This window comes from Sus scrofa, chromosome 6, assembly GCF_000003025.6.
Source record: "Sus scrofa isolate TJ Tabasco breed Duroc chromosome 6, Sscrofa11.1, whole genome shotgun sequence".
Classification (NCBI taxonomy): domain Eukaryota; kingdom Metazoa; phylum Chordata; class Mammalia; order Artiodactyla; family Suidae; genus Sus; species Sus scrofa.
The window spans coordinates 80,033,860-80,060,590 of record NC_010448.4 but is presented as its reverse complement, the minus strand read 5'-3'; the positions used below and the strand labels follow the sequence as shown (position 1 = coordinate 80,060,590).

Sequence of the window (26,731 nt, the reverse complement as noted above, 5' to 3'; positions counted from 1 at the left end):
GAGCCACAACAAAACTCTCATCTCCTAGGTTTTTAAATGATTTGGGGGCCCAAATTACCCTTTGAGAATCTCAAAACTAAAGCCCTTTAGTATTCTGGGGTTCTTGAGCTCTACATTTAAAAAGGATATGGAGGAGTTCCCGTCGTGGCGCAGTGGTTAACGAATCCGACTAGGAACCATGAGGTTGCGGGTTCGGTCCCTGCCCTTGCTCAGTGGGTTAACGATCCAGCGCTGCCGTGAGCTGTGGTGTAGGTTGCAGACGCGGCTCGGATCCCGCGTTGCTGTGGCTCTGGCGTAGGCCGGTGGCTACAGCTCCGATTCACCCCCTGGCCTGGGAACCTCCATATGCCGCGGGAGCAGCCCTAGAAATAGCAACAACAACAACAACAAAAGACAAAAAAAAATTAAAAAAATAAAAATAAAAAGGCTATGGAACGCTTAGTATCACCATCATCATCATCATTATTATTGGCTGGACACCAAATAAAGTCCATCAGACAATCCAACCCTGAGGAAAGGATCTGTTTGGGAGAAAGGGACACTCCCAACTACCCTCTCTTCCTACACCCCATGGTTTATTCTAGGCACAAGGTACAGAACATAAGATTTGAGGTTATTTGCGAATAAGCAAGTGTGTTTTGCAAAAAAATGTATACTCTCAATCGGATTATTATATCCCTTATAAAAGGAAGTCAAATATTAACAGGAAATAGTACGCATAAAAGCCATATCCAACTTTTGGTAAAAATAAATGTTTGGTCTTTGTTCAGGATTCCTGTCATGGAGCTCCTAAAACCCTTGGAATTCCCCTAAATGACTGGAGTATCTTTTGTCATTCACAATGAGCCCCTTCCTGGCAGTGACTTAGGATGAGTCTCCTGGATAGCCTTGAGATGGGACTACTCACCAGAAGGACCAAGGAATGAGCATGCTGGAACTGTCAGCCCTACCTGCCAACCTCAGAAGGCAACGGGGGAGGGGATGGGGGGGCCACTGAAGACTGAGCTCTGTGAAAACTGCTGAACAAGATTTATAGAGCTTCTAAGTGGGTGAGCACATCATGCTGGATAATGTCTGCCTAGAGAGGGCATGGAAGCTCTGTGTCCTATGCCCCAAATTTGCAGTCAGCCAGGTAAAAGGCTAGATAGCCTGAGTACCCCAGACTAGCACCTGAAATGGAAGCAGTCTTATGGGGCTGAGCCCTTAAGCTGTGGGGTCTGGACTGACTCAAGGAGACAGCATCAGAATGGAACTGACAGAACTGATCTCAGAAAAAGACACTGCATTCACACTAACACAAAATACACTAAAAGTAATGCTCTTTTCATTTGAAATAAAGTCCCCTTGAAGTAATGTTTTCATACCTAGGATACAGAAAAGAGGCACTACAGAAATCAAAAGAATAACCTTGAATTTCTTAAATCTTCCCTACCTATCCAATGAAACAGCCGGTGTGCTTACAGAATTAGAATAAAATCTGCACTATTTGTCTCTCCTATCAAATCAAGTCACTTTAGAGAATATGGTTTATATAACTTTTTGCTGTCTCTGAAAAATCCTATTACATCTCCATAGTTTCCTTTCTCCCCCAAAACAAGCAATACATTGTAAAAGGGATGTTTTAAACCTTGAAATAAATGTTTAGCTTCAAATAAAATTAAAAAGAACTTGGAGTTCCCACTGTGGCAGAGCATTGTCTCTGCAGTGGCTCATGTCGCTCCTGAAGCATGGATTCAATCCCCAGCCCAGCACAGTGGGTTAAGGATCCAGGGTTGCCACAGCTATGCTCGAATATGATCCCTGCCCCAAGAACTTCCATATGCCAAGGGTGCAGCCAAAAAAAAAAGAGAGAGAGAGAGAATTTCATCATGAGTTCATCTAATACTACTTTAAAAAATAAATAAATAAAGAATAATAATTTTTTTCAGAATTGGAATATCTCTTAATGAATAACTGAATCCCACCATTCTGCAGATATTCTGATCTAAATGCAAAGGACTTGCCCCAATGCCAGACAGTTAACACCAATGTAACTTGACATTCTCTCCCAACTCTTCAGAACTTAGGCAAATACAGAAAAAACCACATAAAGACAGTTCTTTTTGAACTTCATAATCTGTTTTCAGAGTCCCGATCAGCAGGAAATAACCTTAGAAAACTGTGGCACTCACTCAGTCAAAGAAATTCAACTACTCTCAAATTTATTTTCCCTAATAAAAATCTAAATGAAGCTTGATATGAGCAAGCAGTTTGCCCCAGTTTTCAATAATAAATGTATGCATTCCAATTTGAAAAATAATTTAACATTGGAATTCTACAAAATAACTTTCAATTAGTAAAAAGTAGACAACCCTATGTTGGGAGAGAGCTTCTTTGGGTCTCTTGTGCTCCTACACATCTTGCTAGGTATGCTAAGAATGCAAGGCCCTGACCACTCTACCTTGGGCTGTGTTTGCAGCAAACAACCTTGAAGGATAAGGTAAAGTCTCCCTCTGGGACAAAGAGCAGGCTTGTCTCCTGCGTGCCATTAAATAGTAGGTTCCCCAAGCTTAGTGTTCCTCAGCTGTGGCAAAAACCCACTGCACCTCCCACACAGAAGTGTTAGGGTAAGGGGAAGCAACACACAACACAGTGATCTCCTGCTACCAGCTGTGCCTTAATTAAATTCTTTGTCTCTGACCCAGGAGTCTCATATCTTCTGCGAGGATCCCTAAAACACCCGCTTGTAAGGAGAGTAAAATAAAATCCCCAACTCTGTTTATTTAATTGAGTGAGCTTTGTGAGAGATAATGATTTTGTTGTGAACTTGTATATGTAAATAACATAGCAACTATCTACTTTATTAGAAAAATTATTAGAATAGAGGCTAGGTAAGAATATCTAGTGGCTCAGAAGTGCAGGTTTGCTCCCCAGCCTGAAGCAGTGAGTTAAAGGATCCAGTGTTGCCACGGCTGCAGTATAGGCTCATATTCAATCCCTGAACCAGGAACTGCCATATGCCTCGGGTGCAGCCATTTGAAAAAAAAAAAAGAAGAAGAAAGAATTATCAAGTCACAAATATTTTATTCATTATCTAAATTTTTTAAGTGAAAGCCAAAATCACATCATCAAGAAACGTGACAAAATAAAAAAGAGAAATTATATATTAACTAGTGTTGCTTTAAATAAAGTTAATAAGATTTTTAACTTTTTAAAAACCAAACCTGGAGTTCCCGTCGTGGCGCAGTGGTTAACGAATCTGACTAGGAACCATGAGGTTGCGGGTTCGGTCCCTGCCCTTGCTCAGTGAGTTAACGATCCGGCGTTGCCGTGAGCTGTGGTGTAGGCTGCAGACGCGGCTCGGATCCTGCATTGCTGTGGCTCTGGCGTAGGCCAGTGGCTACAGCTCCGAATCGACCCCTAGCCTGGGAACCTCCATATGCCGCGAGAGCAGCCCAAAGAAATAGCAAAAAAATAAAAATAAAAATATAAAAACCAAACCTTATCCTGCTCTCTCCTATCCTTAAATAGCTGTGAGTAATCTTTATTTTCCCCCCAGATTCCACTCATTCACCTCTAGGATTAAGTCATTATATGAAGTTAAAGGACAAAGCTTCCATGGTACATGCCCAAAGCCCTGTTATTGCTTTTCTGTTGTTGATCTTTGATGTGAGACTGAGGAATATATGCAAAATTTGGTATTTCACCAAAAAAAACAGTCAAATCAGAGCAGTGGACTCGGGCTGAATGTAAGTGATAACAACACTACTACAGCTTCTGACTGTTGATTAAGACTGGGTTGCCCCCACCACCACTTCCCTAAATGTACTTTCCAGACGTTGCACAAAGCAAAAGTATCTTTGGGCAAAAACATCTCAAATTCTCTCTCCCACAAGAGTTGCAAAATTTGTACCATCTCCAGCTGGCAATTAAATGTATTAACATATGCAAAGTGCTGGATGGCAAACACTAGGCCCTCACTAAAGCAATTATTCAATTCCTCCATTTTCAACCACCTGTGAAAGAAACTGAGTAATAAGAGTTTCGCAGTAAGAGTAAAGAAGTGGGTGTCAAATTAAGGTTGTATGGGTCCTTGAGAGGATGAAAAAGAATCGTCAGAGGAAAAAATGCTGACAGTAGTACTCATAAAATGCGGTAAAAAATGTTTTCAGCAGTGCTAAAAGCTTGTTGCATCAGTTTCATTTCTGAGAATGACTTCATTCCTAAATGTCTGATCTAATGAGAATATGAGTCCTCATCTTTACCACCATGCTGACTTTTCCTTCCTCAAATTGGCAAAAACTATGGGATGCTGGCCAGTCATCATTTTATATTTTATTTGTGAAGAAAAAAATTTACTCTGGTTAGTAAATATCTACACAAGCTACATAATTTTTAAATTTATTATTTCAAAACAATTTGGAAAAACTGAAGAGTATGCAAGAAGGTAAAGGAGTACTAAGCATCTGATTAGAAAAGAAATTACAATAAGATTTTCCCTCAAAATAGTCAAGACTTGTAGATTTATTAAACAAACCTTTATTGCACCTAATAAAGCATTATCCTTTACACAGCCATATCCCCCTATGCCTGGAACAAAGTTCATGACCTCTTGGGGCAACAATCCTAAAATAAGCATAAGCATCATTCCCCCCATCCAAATTCTTTCTTCATAACTTTACTAATACCCACACCCTTACATGCAACTTTCCCATTCTGTTCTCTTAATTTAAAAAGGGCAAGGAGATATTAAAACACTCAATCAAACCTCCCCTCAGTTGGAGCACTTCACTAATTCCAAACCTCAAATCTGAATTTGCCATAGCTCTGAAGTCTACACAACCTACTACCTTACTCAGCCCATCTAATCAACTGCAAATTGCTTGATACTATTTAAATTATCCAATACAGTTTGGTGCTTATTTCTATCTATGCTTTTATTCACGTATTCTTTCCAAACCGTAGAGGTCTGGCCTTAACAGCTCATCATATTTCTACCCTAAACTTTCCACCCCAAGATTCCACCTTATCTAAGACACCTTCCCTAACTATCTCAGCTTTTGAAAATGTTCAAATTCTCTGAACTCCCATGGCAAGGCCTTTCTTAAGTCCTAAATCTCTTATTTCATACTCTTATCCCCTTCACCCTCCATGCTTTAGCTACACCAAGTCTCATACTCCTCACACATGCCAGACACCGTCCTGCCCACAGGACATTTTTATATTCACCAAGGACTCCCTCCCTTGTTGTTTTTTTTTTCCCTCCTGGCCAAGCCAGCAGCATGTGGAAGTTCCCATGACAGGGATCAAACCCACGCCACAGCACCAACCCAAGCCTGCTGAACCACAAGAGAACTCTTCCTTCCCTTGTTCTTAATGTGTTGTTGACTTCTCACCCTTTGGATCTCAGCTCAAAACATCATCCCCAGAAATCCTCCCCTAAGCACACTATCCAAAATGCTATCTAGCCCCCTCTCTCCTTACTTCTATCAATATTACCCTGTTTATTTCCTTTATAGTATGACGATCACAATGCATAATTATCTTGTTTATGTTATACCGCAGTAAAGGAAGACAGATAGAAAATTAAGAAACCTCTCTGTGAAAGCAGGGACTGCTGTATTCCCAGAACACAGATCAATACTGGACACAGTGGAGTTCCCGTCGTGGCGCAGTGGTTAACGAATCCGACTAGGAACCATGAGGTTGCAGGTTCGGTCCCTGCGCTTGCTCAGTGGGTTAACGATCCGGCGTTGCCGTGAGCTGTGGTGTAGGTTGCAGACGCGGCTCGGATCCCGCGTTGCTGTGGTTCTGGCGTAGGCCAGTGGCTACAGCTCCGATTCGACCCCTAGCCTGGGAACCTTCATATGCAGCAGGAGCGGCCCAAGAAATAGCAAAAAGACAAAAAAAAAAAAAAAAAAAAAAAAATACTGGACACAGTAGGTACTCAATGAACAAATGGAAAACACAATTGAGTACTTAATCATGTTATTTTTATTCACATGTTTATATTTATTCTAATAGATTTTAAGTTCCCTTAGAGAAAAACTAGGCTTAAACTTTTTATCTCCTTCTTTAGGCACTTAATACAGTAGTGAGCATATATTAAGGTCAAGAGAAAATATTTTCGTTTCTGTTTGTTTGTTTAGGGCCAAACCTGCAACATACAGAAGTTCCCAGGCTAGGGGGTCAAATCGGAGCTTCAGGTGCCAGCCTCAGCTACAGCAACACCAGATCGAAGCTTTGTCTATGACCTACACTGCAGCTCACAGCAACGCAAGATTCTAACCCACTGAGCAAGGCCAGGGATCAAACCCACATCCTCATGGATACTAATAAGGTTCTTAACCCGCTGGGCCACAATAGGAACTCCCAAAAACATTTTAATTTTTTTAAAACTTTGGTGGCTAAAGTAATATGAAAAATGCATGGGATTTTTAAAGACAAATAATTTTGAGTTCCAGTTTTAGCTCCACTTTAATGTATATGACCCTGGAGAGTCACTTCTGTATCATAATTTTCTCATCTAAACAATAACATCTAACTCACAAAACCACTATAAAGGGAAATGAGGTAGTGTATACAGAGCAATTAACTGTCACCTGGCACAAAGCAAAAACCTAATAAGGCACCTTATTCTTACACCCAATTAAAATTTTCAAAAACCAAAATGGCCCTATGATAAAGATCAGAACACCACTATTGTAAATGAAAGCATCTAAAAACTGAGAAAAATTCTTACTTCTACTTGACAGGGTTATTTGCTAACATGATCAAGCCTTTTTAAAATCCCCTCACTCTGACCTCATAGAAACTCACTGTCATATCTGTAGCAAGAGGATTCAGAATGTTACAGAAAGGGTTGTAATTCACCTTTAAGAGGAGACAAAATAACATTAATTAATCATACAACAATTTTTTTTTTTTTCGGTCTTTTTGCCTTTTCTAGGGCCGCTTCCGCAGCATATGGAAGTTCCCAGGCTAGGGGTCTAACTGGAGCTGTAGCTGCCAGCCTACGCCAGAGCCACAGCAACTCAGGATCTAAGCCACGTCTTTGACCCACACCACAGCTCACGGCAACGCCAGATCCTTAACCCACTAAGCAAGGCCAGAGATCGAACCTGCAACCTCATGGTTCCTAGTCAGATTTGCTAACCACTGCTCCACAACAGGAACTCCTCATACAACAAAAATTTACTAAGTCTCTAATATGCCCCAAGAAAGACAATATAGAGTAGCAGTCAAAGCACAAAATCTTTCAAGTCAAGCAGCCCTAAGTTCACATCCCATTTTTTTTTTCATTTTTTTTCTTTTCTTTTGTTTTTTGTTTTTTTGTTTTTTTCTTTTTTTTTTTCCTTTGCAGCCACATTCATGACATATGGCCTGGGCTGGGATGGAATCCAAGCTGCAACTGCCACCTATGTCACAGCTTCGGCAACACCAGACCTGTACCCCACTGAGCCACAGGAGAAACACCTGGGCAAGCTACTTAACCTCTTCCCAAGACTCTGTTTCTCCATTTGTAAAACAGAGATATTTATAAGAATTAACTGAGTTATTCCTCTGTATAGCACTTAATACTCAAATATGAGCTCTTTTTATCATTGTGAAGTGACCCAAATAGACAGTCAATTCAGAATCTGATTATCTAAGCAATCTTCTATAGGGGGATGTGTTTATACTCCATCAAAGTGCAAACTGAAAGTACCCTTGAAAATAAAATGTGGTTTTAGATTAGTATATAATAAACAAGACAAAAATTTTTGCTTTCAAAAAATATCAGAAACAATAAGAAACAAGGCTTCCATGTCTAGACCACTACCTAAGAAAATTTAATACGTACACTATTTGAGCAATTCCATTTCTTAGACTTTATCCAAGTATGCACAGAGGTAGGCACAGGATATTTACTGCAGACTTGCTTGCAGGAGCAAAGGTCAGAAGACTATTTACATGTACATCAACAGGGGAAAGGTAAATTATACAAAAGGATATCATGAAACTATAAAAAAGAATGAGCCTATTATGTATGCACCAAACTGTGCCCCCCCCCACCAAACTGATGTTGAAGTCCTAACTTCCAGTACCTCAGAATATAACTGACTGTATTTAGAGACAGAACTTTCAAAGAACTAAGGTAAAATGAGATCATAGTGGTGGGCTCTAACCTAATAAAACTTAGTGTCCATTAGGGAAGACTTTGTCTAAAAGTCACCATCTATAAACCAAGAAGAGAGACCCTCAGAAGAAACTGACACTGCCTACACCTCAATTTTAAACTTCCATCCTTTAGAATCATAAAGAAATAAATTTCCATTGTTTAAATCACCCAGTCTATGGTACTTTGATATGGCAGCCCTAGCAAGCAGTGCCAATGTGGAAGATCGCCAAGATATATTAAATTTTTAAAAAGCAAAGTGTAGAACAGTGTACAACGTGCCAATTTACGTTATGTGAATTTTTTAATGGAGAGGATATACATATACACCTACAGGTACAGAGACTATCTATCTACAAAAATACGTATCTGCCAGACAACGGTGACTGCTTCCAGAAAGAGGATACAGGTGTACAGGAGATGGAAAGACATCTTTCACCATTTTTTTTTTTAATTATTGGCTGCACCCACAGCATATGGAAGTTTCTGGGCCAAGGGCTGAATCTGAGCCACAGCTGCGACCAACACTGCCCTAACACATTTCACCAACTCAGCAATCCAGCCAAGGCCTTCCAAGCCACTGCACCACAGCAAGAACTCCTCGACATATTCTCTTTTGTACTGAAGTTCTATATAATGATTTTTATTTCTTTTTCATTATAGCTGGTTTACAGTGTTCTGCCAATTTTCTACTGTACAGCATGGTGACCCAATTACTCATACAGTATAGATTATTTTTTCTCACATTATGCCCCATCATAAGTGACTAGATACAGTTCCCAGTGCTACACAGCAGGATCTCACTGCTTACCCATTCCAAAGACAATAGTGTGCATTAACTCCAAGTTCCCAGTCCATCCTGCTCCCTCCCCCTCCCCCTTGGCAACCACAAGTCTATTCTCCAAGTCCATGATTTTCTTTTCTGTGGAAAGGTTCATTTGTGCCATATATTAGATTCCAGATATATATGTATCATATTGTATTTGTCTTTCTTTTTCTGACTTGCTTCACTTAGTATGAGAGTCTCTAATTCCATCCATGTTGCTGCAAATGGTATTATTTTGCTCTTTTTATGGTTGAGTAGTATTCCTGTGCGCATATATACCACATCTTCCTAATCCAATCATCATTTAGGTTGCTTCCATGTCTTGGCTATTATGAATAGTGCTGCAATGAACATGCGGGTGCATGTGTCTTTTTCAAGGAAAGTTTTCTCCTGATATATGCCCAAGCGTGGGATTGCTGGGTCATATGGTAGTTCTATGTATAGTTTTCCAAGGTACCTCCATACTGTTTTCCATAGTGGTTGTACCGATTTATATTCCCACCAACAGTGCAGGAGGGCTCCCTTTCCTCCACACACCCTCCAACATTTGTTATTTGTGGACTCTTGCACTGAAGTTCTTTCTCACCATGTGCATTTAGTAGTTTAATTTTAAAAACAAAACTATCTACTAAAATGAGAAGCTGTCCACAACATACTCAACAATTAAGAAAAACATCATCAACAAACCTGGTCTGGAAGTTACCAAGTCTTAATAAACCAACACTTACCAAAATCTTGATCTATTTCATGAGCCTGGTTTTTTTTAATGTCCTGCACTTGTATTTTAAGAGCTATAAAAATATTCAAATCATTTGTCTCAATTAATTCCACTACAACCATTTAGTACTTAGTAAATCACTTAACTTATGAACGTAGTTCAAAGATTAAAACATTTTTATTCCTGTTTTTTAAAAAATAATTTATCTCAGATAGATAACAATACACCAGAGGATGAAATGTTATAAATCCTAAGAACAGCTGTGAAGACTACCAACAGAGTAAACAATGTAAAAAACAAATACAAAAAGAGTTAACAGCTATGCTGGAGTTAAAGAACAAGAACCAAGTGCCTAACAGATCTTATCCAATCTTCATTACATCAAGACACAAGTCAGAGACTAGAACATCTTACAATAGGCTTCTGTTCTTCCAAGAAAACAACTCTATGTACTATAAAAGTTTGCAAGATATTTAAGTGCCTATTATAGCACTACACTGAGTAAGGCAGAAATCCTGACTTCAAAACATTTCAGTAATTTACTGAATGCCTACTCTTGTGCCAAACATTATGCTAGATAGTCTGACAGGCATCACCTTGTATATTTTACTTTTTATAAGCAGAAGAGACTAACGCAATTGCAGTCTGACTGCTACAAAATTACATTATAAACTACAAGTCCCACAGATTTTTCAAAAGAATAATAAAATATAAGAGTGGTCTAGAAAGAAATGAAAATAATTTCAAGTTAGACCTAATACCAGGAGAAGGGCACAAGTAGTGCCAGCCTGCAAAATGAAACACACACAGGAAGAGTCCAAGTCATACAGGGTCTGAGAGCTAAACAGAGGAACTTAAATTTAACCTGGGTGGGGAACAGGAGGCTAGCATTCCTTTCTGATCCATGAACAAGTATGCTTTTTCTTTTTTTTTTTTTAGGAATATCAATCTCGTACCTGTATTCCAAGGTGAACTGTCAAAGGTAACCAGATAAAGTAAAGGAACTCAGGTAAGAAACTACTTTAAGAACCCAAGATTTAAATAAAAGACCTGCACTAGGGTAGTCACTGTACGGCAACAGAGAAGAAAGAGCTGATGAGTTTGGGAGTGGAGGGTGGGTTTGTTTAAGGAGATGGTAAATTTTTTTTTTTTTTTTAATGAGTTAACATTTTTTTTTTGCTATTTCTTGGGCCGCTCCCGCAGCATATGGAGGTTCCCAGGCTAGGGGTCGAATCAGAGCTGTAGCCACCAGCCTACGCCAGAGCCACAGCAACGCGGGATCTGAGCCGCGTCTGCAGCCTACACCACAGCTCACGGCAACGCCGGATCGTTAACCCACTGAGCAAGGCCAGGGACCGAACCTGCAACCTCATGGTTCCTAGTCGGATTCGTTAACCACTGCGCCACGACGGGAACTCCAGGAGATGGTAAATTATGAGGAAGGTTTTTTTTTTTTAAGTATGGGAAATTACAAGATAGGTTTGTAGCACAGATAAATGAAGAAGTCTAAGGAGGAAATCTTAAGGTCAAGCTATTATATTCTTAAAGCACTCTTGTAAGAAAACATGCAAAAAAACAGCCTTTTCAGGAGTTCCTGTCGTGGCTCAAGTGGTTAACAAATCCGACTAGGAACCATGAGGTTGCGGGTTCAATCCCTGGCCTTGCTCAGTGGGTTAAGGATCCGGTGGTGCCATGAGCTGTGGTGTAGGTTGCAGACATGGCTCGGATCTGGCATTGCTGTGGCTCTGGCGTAGGCCGGTAGCTGTGGCTCTGATTGGACCCCTACCCTGGGAACCTCCATATACCACGAGTGCAGCTCTAGAAAAAGGCAAAAGACACACACACACACAAAGAATAGCCTTTTCAGAATCAGAACACAATAATCTGGTCCTGAATCTATCAAGGATGAAATCATGTGCCAGCCTGTATCAGAAATCCTACATACAAGCAGATGTTTGCAGCAAAAAGTCACTATATCACCTAAACAAAAATGAGTGACAAACTGAGAACCTTTCTTTGAACAGCTATCAGGTGAGATGCCAACTATGAAACTAAACATGTTCATTTAAACTTGTTATATCTAATGAAGCAGAGGTACCTACATTCAGACCCTCATTCAATCTATTTTAAAAACCACAAGCCATTTTTTAACAAGGTTACCAAGATTCTGAATCAAAGCAGTTTACCAATTTTGATGTAAAATCTTATCATTAGGAGTTCCCATTGTGGATTAGAGGTAAAGAACCCAAACTAGGACTCAGGTTCAATCCCTGGCCTCGCTCAGTGGGTTAAGAATATGGCGTTGCTGTGACCTGTAGTATAGGTCACAGATGTGGCTCGGATTCCAGGTTGCTGTGGCTGTGGTGTAGGCCAGCAGCTGCAGCTCCAATTCGACCTCTAGCCTGGGAATTTCCATATGCCCCAGGTGTGGCCCTAAAATGACCAAAAAAAAAACTATCGTTAAGGAGGTGAACTTCTACAGAAGCATTCAACCGTGTACTTGAAATAATTCAATGAAGAGATGCTATGACATCTGCACCAAATTCTATGTCATTGCAGTACAGCTGGCATGACTGCAGATATTTCAGCTTGGCTGCACAGCATCGAGTATCAGTATAGTTCTATCCACTAAAACAGATCAAAAGAAGCAAAAACAACCAAAGATAAGAGTTGCAAAGACCAAAAAACAACCAACATGTGTTGGCAACAAATCTGCTTTTTAAAAGCATACTTTGAAACCAAGGGCAACATCATCAAAGCACAAACTTCTACCCTAACAACTGTTTCTATGGAAATTACAAACATACACCATATTTTGGGATGCTATCCTCCCATAATATTCCAGATGCATTATGGAAGACAGAAGTTTAATGTCTGTTTTAAAGACTTCATATAAAATAAAGCATAACCATATCTGTCACTGATGAAGCGACTACAGTTGTGCCCTCTACCTAGAATGCTCTTGCCTCGATGATTCAGTCACATCCCCTACAGGGCTTTACTCAAACATCATTCTGGAGAGAGAACTCCTCTACATACTTTTTTGTTTGTTTGTTTAGAGCCACATCCACGGCATTTGTAAATTCCCAGGCCGGGGTCAAATCCGAGCTGTAGCTGCTGGCCTACACCACAGTCACAGCAAGGTGGGATCCCAGCCACGTCTGCGACCTACACCAGGGCTCACAACAACACCAGATACTTAACCCACTGAGCGAGGGAGGCCAGGGATTTGAACACATGTCCTTATGGATACTAGTCGGATTTGTTACCAGTGAGCCACGACAGGAACTCCTAACTACCTCATTTTAAATCGCAACCCAAGTTCTACCAAACTGAACCCTTCTACATCTTTAGCCAAATATTTATCTCCAACTCACACATCAGTATGTCAATTTCATGGGGAGAGAGATTTGTTTTGGTCTACTGTATTCACTGCTGTATCTCCAACACCTAGAACAGTGGCCGTTGCAGAACTCACACTCATCGGGTTGTGGAATTCAAAAATCAGATAGCATGGGTTAGAGATGCAGCAAGTCAAAACAAACAAACGAAAAAACCAACCTTGTTCCTTGGACTCAGAACATACTAAGGGTTATGGGTGGGTCCTCTAAGCTCCTAAATCTTCAGCTATTAAAATATGGGTCAAGAACTTTAAAAAAAATATATATTTTTAAAATATCCTCTGAAAGAGAAGAATCCTATTCCTAAAGTATAAGCCCACAGCTTGAGCTAGCTAAAGTAGTTAACACCAAATATGTAAAAGCCACTCAGTATCATTTCCAGGAATAAATATTCAGTGATCATCATAAGCATCTCTATTCTGTTCTGGAAATGCACAATTCTACCAACTTTTAAACTAGCAAAAAAAAAAAAAAAAAAAAAGACACTTTCCTAGAAAAAGCAGGATCCCCACAAAGTATATTTATCACATTGTGTTTGCAACTGTATAACAGTGAAATAGTTAATGTAGCCAATCTTACACTCATTCCTTTTATAATTAAAACATGTTGGAGTTCCCGTTGTGGCTCAGTGATTAACAAATTTGACTAGGAACCATGGGGTTGCGGGTTCGATCCCTGGCCTCGCTCAGTGGGTTAAGGATCCAGCGTTGCTGTGAGCTGTGGTGTAGGTCGCAAACTCGGCTCAAATCCCGAGTTGCTGTGGCTCTGGCGCAGGCAGGCAGCTACAGCTCCAATTAGACCCCTAGCCTGGGACCTCCATATGCTGTGGGAGCGGCCCTAGAAAAGGCAAAAAGACCAAAAAAAAAAAAAAAAAAAAAAAAAAAAAACAAATAAATAAATAAAACATGCTTCTAGGGAGTTCCCTGGTAGCTCAGTGGGATAAGGATCCACCACGGTCACTACAGTGGCTTGGGTCACTGCTATGGCGAGGATGAAATCCCTGGCCTGGGAACTTCCACATGCCAAAGGCACAGCCAAAAACATGCTTCTAATTTTGGAACAATTCATTCAGATTTAAGTCAATTAAAATACTGTATAATGACCTTAAGGAATTGTATAATTGCCAAAGAATTATCACCAGAATCCAGGTCTTCACAAAAATCTCTGCCATTGATTAGCTCTATTTTAAAAAGTTGCTTCTATCTTCAGTTTCTTTTTTTAGACAGAGAATGCGTGGTGTCTGTGCATGTGTTGTACTACTTGTAAAGAATCATCTCATCTTCATATTTAAAAAGAGACTGAGAGCAGGTTTTTCAGGGGGTTTTTTTTTTGGTCTTTTTACGGCCACACCCGAGGCATAGGGAGGTTCCCAGGCTAGGGGTCAATCAGAGCTGCTGGCCTACACCATAGCCACAGCAGTGCCAGATCCAAGCCACATCTACAACCTACACCACAGCTCATGGCAACACCGGATCTTTAACCCACTGAGAGATGCCAGGGATCAAACCCAGGTTCTCAGGGATACTATTCAAGTTCATTACCACTGAGCCATACCTTTTTTTTTTTGGCCACCATCTGCAGCAAGTGAAAGTTTCCAGGTCAGAAACTGAAACTGCTCCAGAATCACAGTAGTGACAACACCAGATCATTAACCCAATGAGCCACCAGGGAACTTATGTATGTTAACAATTTTTTTTCTAAACACAAATTCTTTGGATTACAAATAAAAGAATCCAAAGATTTCTTATGACTTCCAGAGCTTTAAAAAACTGGCTTTGAAATTACTGCAGGGAGTTCCCATCATGGCTCAGCAATTAATGAATCTGACTAGCATCCTTGAGGACAAAGGTTCAATCCCTGGCCTCGCTCAGTGAGTTAAGGATCCAGCGTTGCTGTGAGCTGTGGTGTAGGTCACAGACGTGGCTGGATCCTACGCTGCTGTGGCTTTGGGCGTAAGCTAGCAGCTACAGCTCTGATCTGACTCCTAGCCTGGGAACATCCATATGCCGCTGATGCAGCCCTTCAAAAAAAAGAAAAGAAAGAAATTACTGCGAGCTTTTCAGAATATTGGAAAACAATACTCAAATTAAGACCACTGATCCAACAGAGGAAACTGGAAACAGGGACTCCATTTCAGAAATCTGCCTTGCTGCCACTGGACAATCAGTTCCCCACTCCCTAATAATGGTCTATTTCTCCCTTTCAATTCCTTGCCCCAATTTTAAGTTGAGATAGAATTAATTCTCTATAGACAGCCCCAAGACATGGGAATTTTTTTGTTTGGGAGTTTTTTTGTTGTTGCTTTGTTTTTGGTCTTTTTAGGGCCACACCTGCTGCACATGGAGTTTCCTGGCTAGGGGGCGAAACAAAGCTGCAGCCACTGGCCTACACAACAGCCACAGCAACACCAGATCCGAGCTGCATCTGCGACCTACACCACAGCTCACGGCAACGCCAGATCTTTAACCCACTGAGTAAGGCCAGGGATCAAACCCTCATTATCATGGATACCAGTCAGGTTCGTTAACCACTGAGCCACCATAGGAACTCCTTGTTGTTGTTTTTCAATGGCTGCACCCTCAGCATTGGGGGTTTCCAGGCCAGGGACTGAACCTGAGCCACAGATGTGACCTATGCTTTAATCCACTGTGCCAGGCTGAGGATGGAACCTGTGCCTTGCCTTAGGGAGTCAGATTCTTTTTTTTTTTTTGGTCTTTTTGCCTTTTCTAGGGCCACTCCCGTGGCATATGGAGGTTCCCAGGCTAGGGGTCCAGTCAGAGCTGCAGCCGCCGGCCTACGCCAGAGCCACAGCAATGCAGGATCCAAGCCGAATCTGCGACCTACACCACAGCTCATGGCCACACCCAATCCTTAACCCACTGAGCAAAGCCAGGGATTGAACCCGCAACCTCATGGTTCCTAGTCGGATTTGTTAACCACTGAGCCAAGACGGGAACTCCGGGAGTCAGATTCTTAACACATCATGCCACAGCGGGAACTCCCCAAAGATGTGTTTTATATATATATTTTTTATATATATATTTATATATTTTTATATATACTTTATATATTTTTATATATTTATATATATATATTTTATATATATTATATATTTTTATATATATTTTATATATATTTATATTTTATATATTTTTATATATACTTTATATATTTTTATATTTTTTATATATTTTATATATATATTTATATATTTTATATATATATTTATATATAAAAAACACGTTCAGTCCCATCCCAAGAAACTGTATATTAGCAGTTTCTGTACAGTAGCTCTTGAGAGGAGTTTAGGCCACAGCAAGAATAGATCATCTATAGCCTCTGCTGAAGCCTTGATCTTTTCACCTGCCTCAGGAACTTGAGAAAAAATTTCCTACTTTTCTACCCATAGCAAAGACACACCAACAAAGACCCCTGAACCTAATGGAGACTAACAAACCATGAGACACCAGTGTCTCCCAGTCCATTTTCTAGAAATTTTACAGGGTATTCCAAGGGTTGGGAAAGAAAGGTCTTTCATCAAATAAGTTAAGAAACACCGAATTATTTAACAGATTATCTGAAAATCTAACGTCTCTGAACCTTTTTCTTGGCTACACCCATGGCAAGCGGAAGTTCCAGGACTAGGAATTGAACCCAAGCCACAGCAGCAACCCAAGCAAGCCACAGGAGTGACAACACCAGATGCTTAACCCACTGAGCCACCAAGGGAACTCCTCTGAAACTTTAATAAACTTGTACATTATGAATTTCAAAGAGGGACATAATAAGTAAGGTTTGACACCCACCCCCATGAAAACATCTTCCAGGTATTCTGAAACACACTAGAGAAACAACACAGGCATTACTGTGTTTAAATTATCTCTTATCCCCATCTCCACTGGCTTATAAACCCTTAAGGTGAACTAACATTCCCTTTGGCCCTATAAAGAGCAGAACAAATAGATAATATAATAATTCAAACACTTCCATAGCTTATATTTTGTAGTATGTATACCATTTGTATACTTTCTGAAACAAATGACGGTATTAGATACCGATTATAAATGCTTACCATACTAACAGTCACAGAAACTATTCATTCTTCCCCTAATTATCTGATAAATGAAAATTTAATTTTAAAATCTAACAGTTTATTTTTAAATCTACTGTTAAACTTCACAATAAAAATATGGTTTTCTGGGGAGTTCCCGTCGTGGCGCAGTGGTTAACGAATCCGACCAGGAACCATGAGGTTGAGGGTTCGATCCCTGGCCTTGCTCAGTGGGTTGAGGACCTGGCGTTGCCGTGAACTGTGGTGTAGGTTGCAGATGCGGCTCGGATTCCGCATTGCTGTGGCTCTTGCGTAGGCCAGCGGCTACAGTTCTGATTCGACCCCTAGCCTGGGAACCTCCATATGCCTCGGGAGCGGCCCAAAGAAATAGTAAAAAAAAAAAAAAATATATATGGTTTTCTGGCAAAGTAATAAGTGATATAGATGATGTAATTCCCCTTAGAAGAGTCTAAAATTGAGCTCCTCTCAAAGAGCATCCAGCTGGTGAATTAGCTATAGTGAAGTTGTATTAGGATGAAAATCCCCTCAGTTTCTGTTGTGGCACAGCAGAAACAAACCAATCCGGCTAGTATCCATGAGGATTCAGGTTCAATCCCTGGCCTTGCTCAGTGGGTTAAGGATCCGGAGTTGCTGTGGGCTGTGGTGCAGACTGAAGACTCAGCTCAGATCCCACGCAGCTGTGGCAGAGGCCAGCAGCTATAGCTCCGATTTGACCCCTAGCCTGGGAACTTCCAAATGCCGTGGGTGCAGCCCTAAAAAGCAAAAAAAAAAAAAAAAAAAAAGAATGAAAATCCCTGAAACCACACATAACAATGACTGTCAAGAAACTTTCCTCCACTTCCTACTCCTTTTCACCAGCTTTTAAACAGATTTTAAAGCAAGCCAAAAAACTTTCACAAATATATTTAAATTACCTACCAAGCAAACGGATTAGAGCTGAAGTCTTGCTTATGCTTTTCTTCTGAAAGTTACCACTTTCTCATACTCCTTAGTATGAATTAACACAGTATTCTTTTTCTTCTTTTTTTTTTTGGCCATACCCACAACATGTGGAAGTTCCCAGGCCAGGGATCAAACTGAGCCACTGCAGTGACAATGCTGGATCCTTAACCCACTGCATCACAAAACTCCAACACAGTATTCTTTTATTGCACCCCATTTCTCCCTCTGGTTTCATCTGCCCTTCATTTGATCTGTTATTCCCAATCTCTTCTGTTTCCTCGAGTAACAAAAAGTCATAATCTTTTTATCCGAAAATTATGGCTGCGGCTTAATATTGAACAGCAGATGGCTTCATATTGCCACTTGGGACACAGAGAATGGACACAGGCGTGTCTGAGACACTGATCCCCCCGCTCTCCTGGGGCTGCAGCACCTCCATTCAGTGAAGAGCAGCCTTACCCATTTATTCCAGTGTAGCATACAATATTTTTCTGTCTCCCTAGATTTGAAAAAAGTTAAGAAACATTGCTCTAGAGCATACACTGCACAGGGATAGTGCTGGTGAATCTATCCTGACTCCAAATAGTCTAAGAAAAAAGAAAAAAAAAAAAAAAATCAGAGAAAAATTCAATCCAGTCCTTTTTAAAAATAGCAATAACTTTTTCAGGGTGGCAGCTAAATAAGATGACTTTAGTTATTAACACTTTCCCTTGAGACTGGAGATAAAGTTTTAGTTTTTTTTAAAAAAGGCAGAAAACAGTGTTCACATTTGACCAGATAAATGCCAACTTTTTATTTCACCCGTTTTATGAATAATCCTAATCATAAACTCTCCTTGACGATTAGTTTTCCATAAAATGTCACTGAGTTCAAAAGTGCAATTAAACTCAAGTTCAAATATGTGTAAACTAGAATTTAAGATTTAGTTATTACTAAGTGGGCAATGACTCTTTAGTAACTAAACAACACATTAGTTCCTGAAATGAGCAGAGACATGAGCTGATTCTACACAGTAGTCAAGAAACTATAATTCATTCCTTTAAAAGCCAAATAGGTTTTACATTAACTTCCAGATTTCAATCCCTGCAATAAATTCTGACACACTAAGAGACCAGGTTATACCTAAGTAGGGGGAAAAATAAAAATACTCAACACTTTTTCTGAAATCCAGGAGTCCTGAAGAGGCTACTTCAAACTTTTTTTTTTTTTTTTTTTGTCTTTTTGCTTTTTCTAGGGCCACTCCCATGGCATATGGAGGTTACCAGGCTAGGGGTCGAATCGGAGCTGTAGCCTCCAGCCTACACAAGAGCCACAGCAACGCAGGATTCGAGCCACATCTGCAACCTACACCACAGCTCATGGCAACACCAGATCCTTAACCCACTGAGTGAAGCCAGGACTCGAACCCGAAACTTCATGGTTCCTAGTCGGATTCGTTAACCACCACGCCACGACAGAAACTCCCAAACTTTAATGTGCATTAAAAAATCACTTGGGGAAGTTCCCATCGTGGCGCAGTGGTTGACGAATCCGACTAGGAACCATGAGGTTGCGGGTTCGGTCCCTGCCCTTGCTCAGTGGGTTAACGATCCGGCGTTGCCGTGAGCTGTGGTGTAGGTTGCAGACGCGGCTCGGATCCTGCGTTGCTGTGGCTCTGGCGTAGGCCGGTGGCTACAGCTCCGATTCAACCCCTAGTCTGGGAACCTCCATATGCCGCGGGAGCGGCAGTCTGGGAACCTCCATATGCCGCGGGAGCGGCCCAAGAAATAGCAACAACAACAACAAAAGACAAAAAGACAAAAAAAAAAAAAAAAAAAAATCACTTGGGAATCTTGTTAAAATGCAGATTCTAATTCAGTATGATTGGCATGGAGACTGAGATTTCTAATGAGCTCCAAGGTGATGGGTTCGTTTGTTTTTGGCTGCAGCACGAAGCAACTTGATGTGGGACTCAGTTCCCAGACCAGGGACTGAACCCAGGGCACAGTGGTGAAAGCACTGAATCCTAACCACCAGGTCACCAGAGAACTCTCCCAGGGTGACCCTTTTGCTGCTGATCTACAGTCCACATACTGCATACTTGAAAAGTTACACCCTTACTTCTATGGCACTGGTTCAGATAATGGATAAGAATTTAAAGAAGATAACAATCCCCACTTCGTTTAATAATGTTTATGGTTTCATGAGATTAATCTAGGGGAAGGATGGTTATTAAAATGTTGATTTTTGACAGAAATGCAGATAATTTCTCCAATGTGAGGGTCTAAGAGAGTTTGTAATAATAACAAGAGCAAACACCTAAAGGGCACTTACTATGTGCCAGTGAATTGTCTTAAGTACTTCACATAGATTAATGGATTCTCCTAACACTATACAGGAGGAACTATTATACAGGAGGTAAACCGAGTCACAAAGACATTACTGAGATTGTACATAGCTAATAAATACCAGAAATAGGATTTGAATCCAAGTAGTCTGGTTCCAGAGCCTACACTTTTAATCACCATACTAGCAGTGTATCTCTCATGAACATACAGCAACAGAATTAAAATGGCTTACTCTTAAAGAAAATGATTCAAGCGTTAAGGTGTAAAGTGTTAAAGAACAGCGTGAGCAACAGAGGTTCTCTTCAGGTGACCAACTACCAAGGTTTAATGAATACCATGACTTATTATGTAGTTTTTTGCTCTATTAGAAACCGTTCTGCAGAAATAGACTGACGGACAAGAATAGACTCAAGGTTGCCAACGGGGAGGGGGAGGGAATAGGATGGATGGGGAGTTGGGGGTTGGTAGATGCAAACCATTACATTTAGAATGAATAAGAAATGAGGTCCTGTTTTAAAGCACAGAGAACTATATCCAATCATTTCTGACAGAACATGACAAAAGATATAATAAGAAAAAGAATGTGCATATATGCACAACTGGGTCACTTTACTGCAGAAAAGAAACTGACAGAACACTATAAATCAACCATTTTATATATATATATATATATATATATATATATTTTTTTTTTTTTTTTTTTTTTTTTTTGCTTTTTAGGGCCACAGCTGAGACATAGGGAAGTTCTCAGGCTATCAGAAGTCAAATCAGAAATATAGCTGCAGGCCTTGGCCAGAACTACAACAACGTGGGATCCAAGCCACATCTGCGACCTACACCACAGCTCACAGCAACGCTGGATCCAGGACCTACTGAGCGAAGCCAGGGATTAAACCCGCATGCTCATGGATACTAGACAGATTCCTTTCCACTGTGCCACAGGGGAAACTCCCTTTTTAATATATATTTTGTTAAAAGCAGCTGTTTTGGCTGGTATCTAATATACAGCACAAATGAACCTTTCCACGGAAAAGAAAATCATGGACTTGGAGAACAGACTTGTGGTTGACCAGGGAGAAGGGGAGGGAGTGGAATGGATTGCGAGCTTGGGGTTAAGGATGCAAACTATTGCTTTTGGAATGGATTAACAATGAGATCCTGCTGTGTAGCACTGAGAACTATGTCTAGATACTTATAACGAAACATGACAATGGGAGAAAAAAGTATGTATACAAGTATGTTAAATTGGGTCTCCATGCTGTAGAGTGGAAAAAAAAAATTGTGTTGGGGAATTGACAATTAAAAAAAAAGAAAAACTGTTTTGAATTTCAGTGTAAATAGCTAAATAGTTCAAGGAAAAAATTTTAATGGGACACCATTTTGGTGACAAAAACCTGGTTTCACATCATGGATAAGCAGTTTGAGAGCAATGTCCCAGAAGCAACTAGTAAAGAAGAGTTTTGACATTCAGGACTTACAATAGCAGCACTGGCAGACATAGCTGAAACGACAAGTAATGAAACTTGCTTTAGCAAAAATATTTGGACTGAAGGGAAGAGTAACTAAAAGTAGAAATGTAAAGGACAAAACAAAACATGGCCAGGAATTTGATACCGCTGAGTTGAGAGGAAGAAGTAGCAAAAATAAACTACTATTTTAAACAAACAAATAGAGGAAGGAAACAAATAATATAGCCTGAATAATTTTTCAGAGAGTAAGAACTAAAAAGATATTCTAAGCAATGGTTAATTGTCCAGATAGCTGCAGAATATATGGGACTAAACAGATGGATATGGTCAAGTAAAAATAGATTAGTATCATCATTTCAATGATCCCAAATATGGATATGGCTGACCAAGCACAAAAGAGGTCTCAAGAAACACAGTACACATCCTACAGAATATATAGAAAGAGAAAATATTAATCCTCAGACATCATCACATTCATTCATTTGACAAATATTTCTTGAGACACACCATGGATCTGGCACCATTCTTTGTGCTAGGAATACAGGAATGACCATACCAGGTCAAAAGCCTGCCTTCATTCATAAACTTGCATTCTAGTCAAGGAAACCAACAGACTTGGAAGAGAAGAGTGAATATTGAAAGCCTAGAATGAAGTTTTTTTTTATTTTTTTAGTTTTTTTTTAAATATTATAAAATTAGTTTCTTTTTTAAATGTTATAGATTTACAATGTTCTGTCAATTTCTGCTATACAGCAAAATGACCCAGTTATATATACATTCTTTTTCTCTATTATCTTCTATCATGTTGTATCACAAGTGACTGGATATAGTTCCCTATGCTATAGAGCAGGACCTCATTTCTTATTCATTCTAAATGTAATAGTTTGCATCTACTAAACCCCAACTCCCAGTCCATCCCACTCCCTCCCCCTTGGCAACCACAAGTCTGTTCTCCATGTCTATGAGTCTGTTTCTGGTCTAGGTTCATCTGTGCCATATTTTAGATTCCACATATAAGTGATATCATATGGTATTTGTCTTTCTCTTAGAATGAATTTTTTTAATATAGAATATATAGATCTACCTATGGAACAAAAGTTAACAAAATATTAACACCTTCTTTCCCTTCAAAGCCCTGTAGCCTGAAATGTTCATTAAGCATTCCTTGTCCTCTCAAAAACAATAAATGCACTTAAAATGTATTTAAAAATAAAAGTATAGTTTGACTTCTACTTCCAAGAATGTCTGTAAATACTACTTTCAGACAGGCACAGCAAACTGTAATTCAAAGTTTTCCAAATGCAACCTCTTAGATCAAAATATTTTATTAGTATAACTATTTTAAAAACAACCAGAAATGCTTCTCTAATAAACCGTAAGTGGAAAAAGTACCCGAATTTAAAAAAAAAAAAAAAAAAAAAAAAACTTGAAGTCACAAAAAAGTCAAGATGTGGGCTTGGTGGGCTTTAAGAATCTCGCTGATATTTAAGCTAGGCTGTAACACCTGCCTCAGATTCCCAAAAATTTAAATTTAACTGAGTACAGATGTTGTTATTATGTGAAAACATTTTAAGAACGTGCTATCTTTTGGGTCTTGGAAGAAATTACTGAGGAAGAGCTCATTTTTAATACACAGTTAATTACCAGTCTCTTATCACCTTGCCTCAATCTAAAAAAATTAAGACTCAAGAAATATGGCAGCAGGTAAGTGTTCCATTTTTATCTTCTTAAAAAGATACATTATGGCAAATAAATATATTTTAGAAGATCCAAGCTCCACACCTATCCAATCATCTACCAACACCTACACACTACAGAAAGCTGATGTAAACCTACCACTTTTAAGTGTTTCTTAACAAGCAATCTGTTCTCTCTATACAAACGAGAAACAATAGGAAAGCGCTTGTTCCAACATGAACTATCTTTACAACAATGCATTACACAACTGGATCTCATTTGCTTTACAATGCTAACATTTTTCTGTATTACACTACCCTGCAGTCAATGAAGGATATACAATTTAGGATGTACCTAACATTCTGTGATCCCAAGTCTGAAAATATTACTCACTTAAGTTTATTTGGTTAAAAATCCAAAACATTTTTAATTACAAAATTAAACTGACTACCAAGCAAAGATTAAGCGTAAATAGAACTGATTCTCTTTTCACACACCCTTACCACAAAAAGTGCACATGAGTTGACTTAGGTACATATTCCGAATCGGTAATTCATATGGGAGAAGTTAAACAGTCTGTGAATTGCATCTTAGACCAAAGAAATGCTTCCACAAATAAATTCATCTCATTCGGGTACAGTCAAAGGGATCTTTAAAGTTACTGCCTACGCAAGCGGCTGCAGAAGGTGTTGTCTTACGTTTTATTCTCTGGCACAAGTTGATCCGGAGATTTTAAACCCTCCTGGCTTTCAGATGCATATGAGACGGCCAGGATTTCAAAAGATCATCTCTGATGCGTTGGGAAACAGGTTGGCTAGGCCAATGGGTGACCCAACCAAGGCTACAAAATGCTGTCTTAATTTAGTGAGTCCCTGACTTGTAGGAGTTAAAAACTCTCACCCCTTATATTGCGATGACGTAATCTTCCACACTGCATTTCTCTGGGATTAAAGGGGAGGAAAAACACAAACGAACAAAGAAATTTTCCCCCTAATGAGAGGAACTGGGCAAAAGGCTGAACGACAGTTTCGGGAGGTGGTTAGGTAACTCCCTGAAAGGGAAGCTTCAGCTGAAAACGCAGGGAGAGAGTTGGAGAAGCAAACGGAAACGGCATCAGGAACTCGACCTAAGGCAGGAATAAAGGAGACCGGAGAAGCGGCGACCAGGCCCACCCAGTGGGACCAGGCGTCCAGCTGCGGGACCGCGGAGGGAGGCGCGTCGCAGGCAAACCCGGGGCGGTCAGCTAGCCGCCCGCTCCCGGCCGCCACTTCCCGGCCGCGCTCGCAATCCGCTCCCCTCCCCCCCGCCCGCCGCAAAATGTCTGCGGCCGCGCCGGGCGAAGCAGGAAGTCGAGGCCGGGGCGCGGGGGCAGACCCGGCCTGGGAGCCCGGGCCACCGCCACCCCGGGCAGCCCGGGCGCCCGCGAGCGTCTCCGCAGCTCCCGGCGCCCGGGCCCGCCGTCCGCCTCAGGGGTCCGCAGGGCCGGGGGGAGGGGAGCCGGGCGGCCGGGATGGGTGTGACCCCTTCCTTCCGCCGCTGCCGGGTGACAGCACGGCCGCGCCCTCGGCCCGGCACCCCACAGCAGGGCCGCACACCTCTCGGCCGACGTGCGCCCCCCGCCTTGCCCGCCGCGACTTCCTCGCCTCCGTCCTCGGACAGAACCCGGACCCGCGTTCGCCCGAACGGCGCTGCGCGAGCCGGGCACCCCCCCCCCCCCCACACACACACACACTCCACGCCCCGCGCTCCCAAGCTTCCCAGGAACCCAGACGCGGGGCGTCCCCGTGGACTGGGAAAGGCCGGGCGCGGCGCAGCGGAAACGGGACGGTGGGGAACCCGCTCCCGCGGGGAGCCTAGGACCCCGCACTCACCTCAGCTCCTCAGCCGGGGCGTTGGCAGCAATGCGCGGGGTCTCCTCAGCTGCGGACAGGGGCACGCGCCTGACGTCAGCACGCAGACGACGCAGCGTTGGGAGCCCGCGGAAGTGGGAGGGATCCGAGGCGAAAAGAGGCCGAGCTGTTCCGGGCGGGGCTTGAATTCATCCGCTCCCCAGGTTCAGGCAGCCTAGCGCGCACGCGCCAGGCGGTCCTGCTTGCTCTTTCGTGTGTTGCGCTTGTAACTGTTTCTCCAGTGGCTGTCATATATTTGTAATAATGCTATAAATGGTCGTTTGCAAAGCACCACAACTAACATTTCTTTTGATCTTTGCACTTTTGCAAAGTATCATCATCCTGATTTTGCAAAGAAGACAGCGGCTACTCGAAAAGGGGCATGACTTGTGACCACAATGCAAGTGGATGGCCCTCTGACTCCCCCGGCCCGTATGGCTTGAGAGCTGAGTGCTCGCTTCACTGCTTCCACCCTACTGTCTCTCGTTCCAGCGACATCCGTCATCAATTGGTTTAGAGACTTCCTCCCCACAACAAGGCCTCAGATTCACAATTTCCCCTGGCTGCCTCCTCTTCACCAGTCCTTCCGTTGGCCCTCTGCCTTCAAATGTCACTGCCTTCCTGATCATCCTATCCTCACAGCACCTGTTTGTCATCCGTCTTCCTTGCCAGTGTGCACACTTCAGAATAGGAGCCTTCTCGGTCTTTTCTCAGATGGTGCCTAGTGTTAGAGGAAAATAGCTTATCTTAAATAATAGTTCTTTATTTTTTTCTTTTTAGGGCTGCACCCCTGGCCTATGGAGGTTCCTAGGCTAGGGGTCAAATTGAAGCTGTAGCTGCTGGCCTACACCACAGCCATAGCAACCCGGGATCCAAGCCTTGTCTGCAACTTACACCACAGCTTAAGGCAACGCCAGATCCTTAGCCCACTGAGCAAGGCCAGGGATAGAACCTGCATCCTCATGGATGGATACTACTCAGATTAGTTTCCTCTGAGCTACGAGGGGAACTACAATAATTCATTTATTGATGACTGCCACAGTTATTTGGCCAAGAAAGACATCTATTTACAATATTTTTAATAGTCATATTTCCCTTCGGACTTTTTTTTTATTGTTTCGAATGTTTCATTTTATTTTATTTTATTTTTTGGTCTTTTTTTTTTTTTTTTTGCCATTTTTTGGGCCGCTCCCACCGCATGTGGAGGTTCCCAGGCTAGGGATCTAATTGGAGCTGTAACCGCCAGCCTACACCAGAGCCACAGCAACGCAGG

The 26,731-nt window shown here is 41.3% G+C and overlaps 1 protein-coding gene across 2 annotated transcripts in view; it reads right to left on the bottom strand.

The window, feature by feature from the left end:
- CDC42 (cell division cycle 42) overlaps positions 1 to 25,557 on the bottom strand; it is a 54,210-nt gene extending 28,653 nt beyond the window's left edge. Inside the window, exon 1 of one of the 2 annotated variants that reach the window (XM_005656040.3) lies at positions 25,441 to 25,557. The gene's annotated coding sequence lies outside the window, so the exon portion shown is untranslated. The remainder of the gene's footprint in view (positions 1 to 25,440) is intronic. The other variant, XM_005656039.3, reaches the window with a different exon arrangement.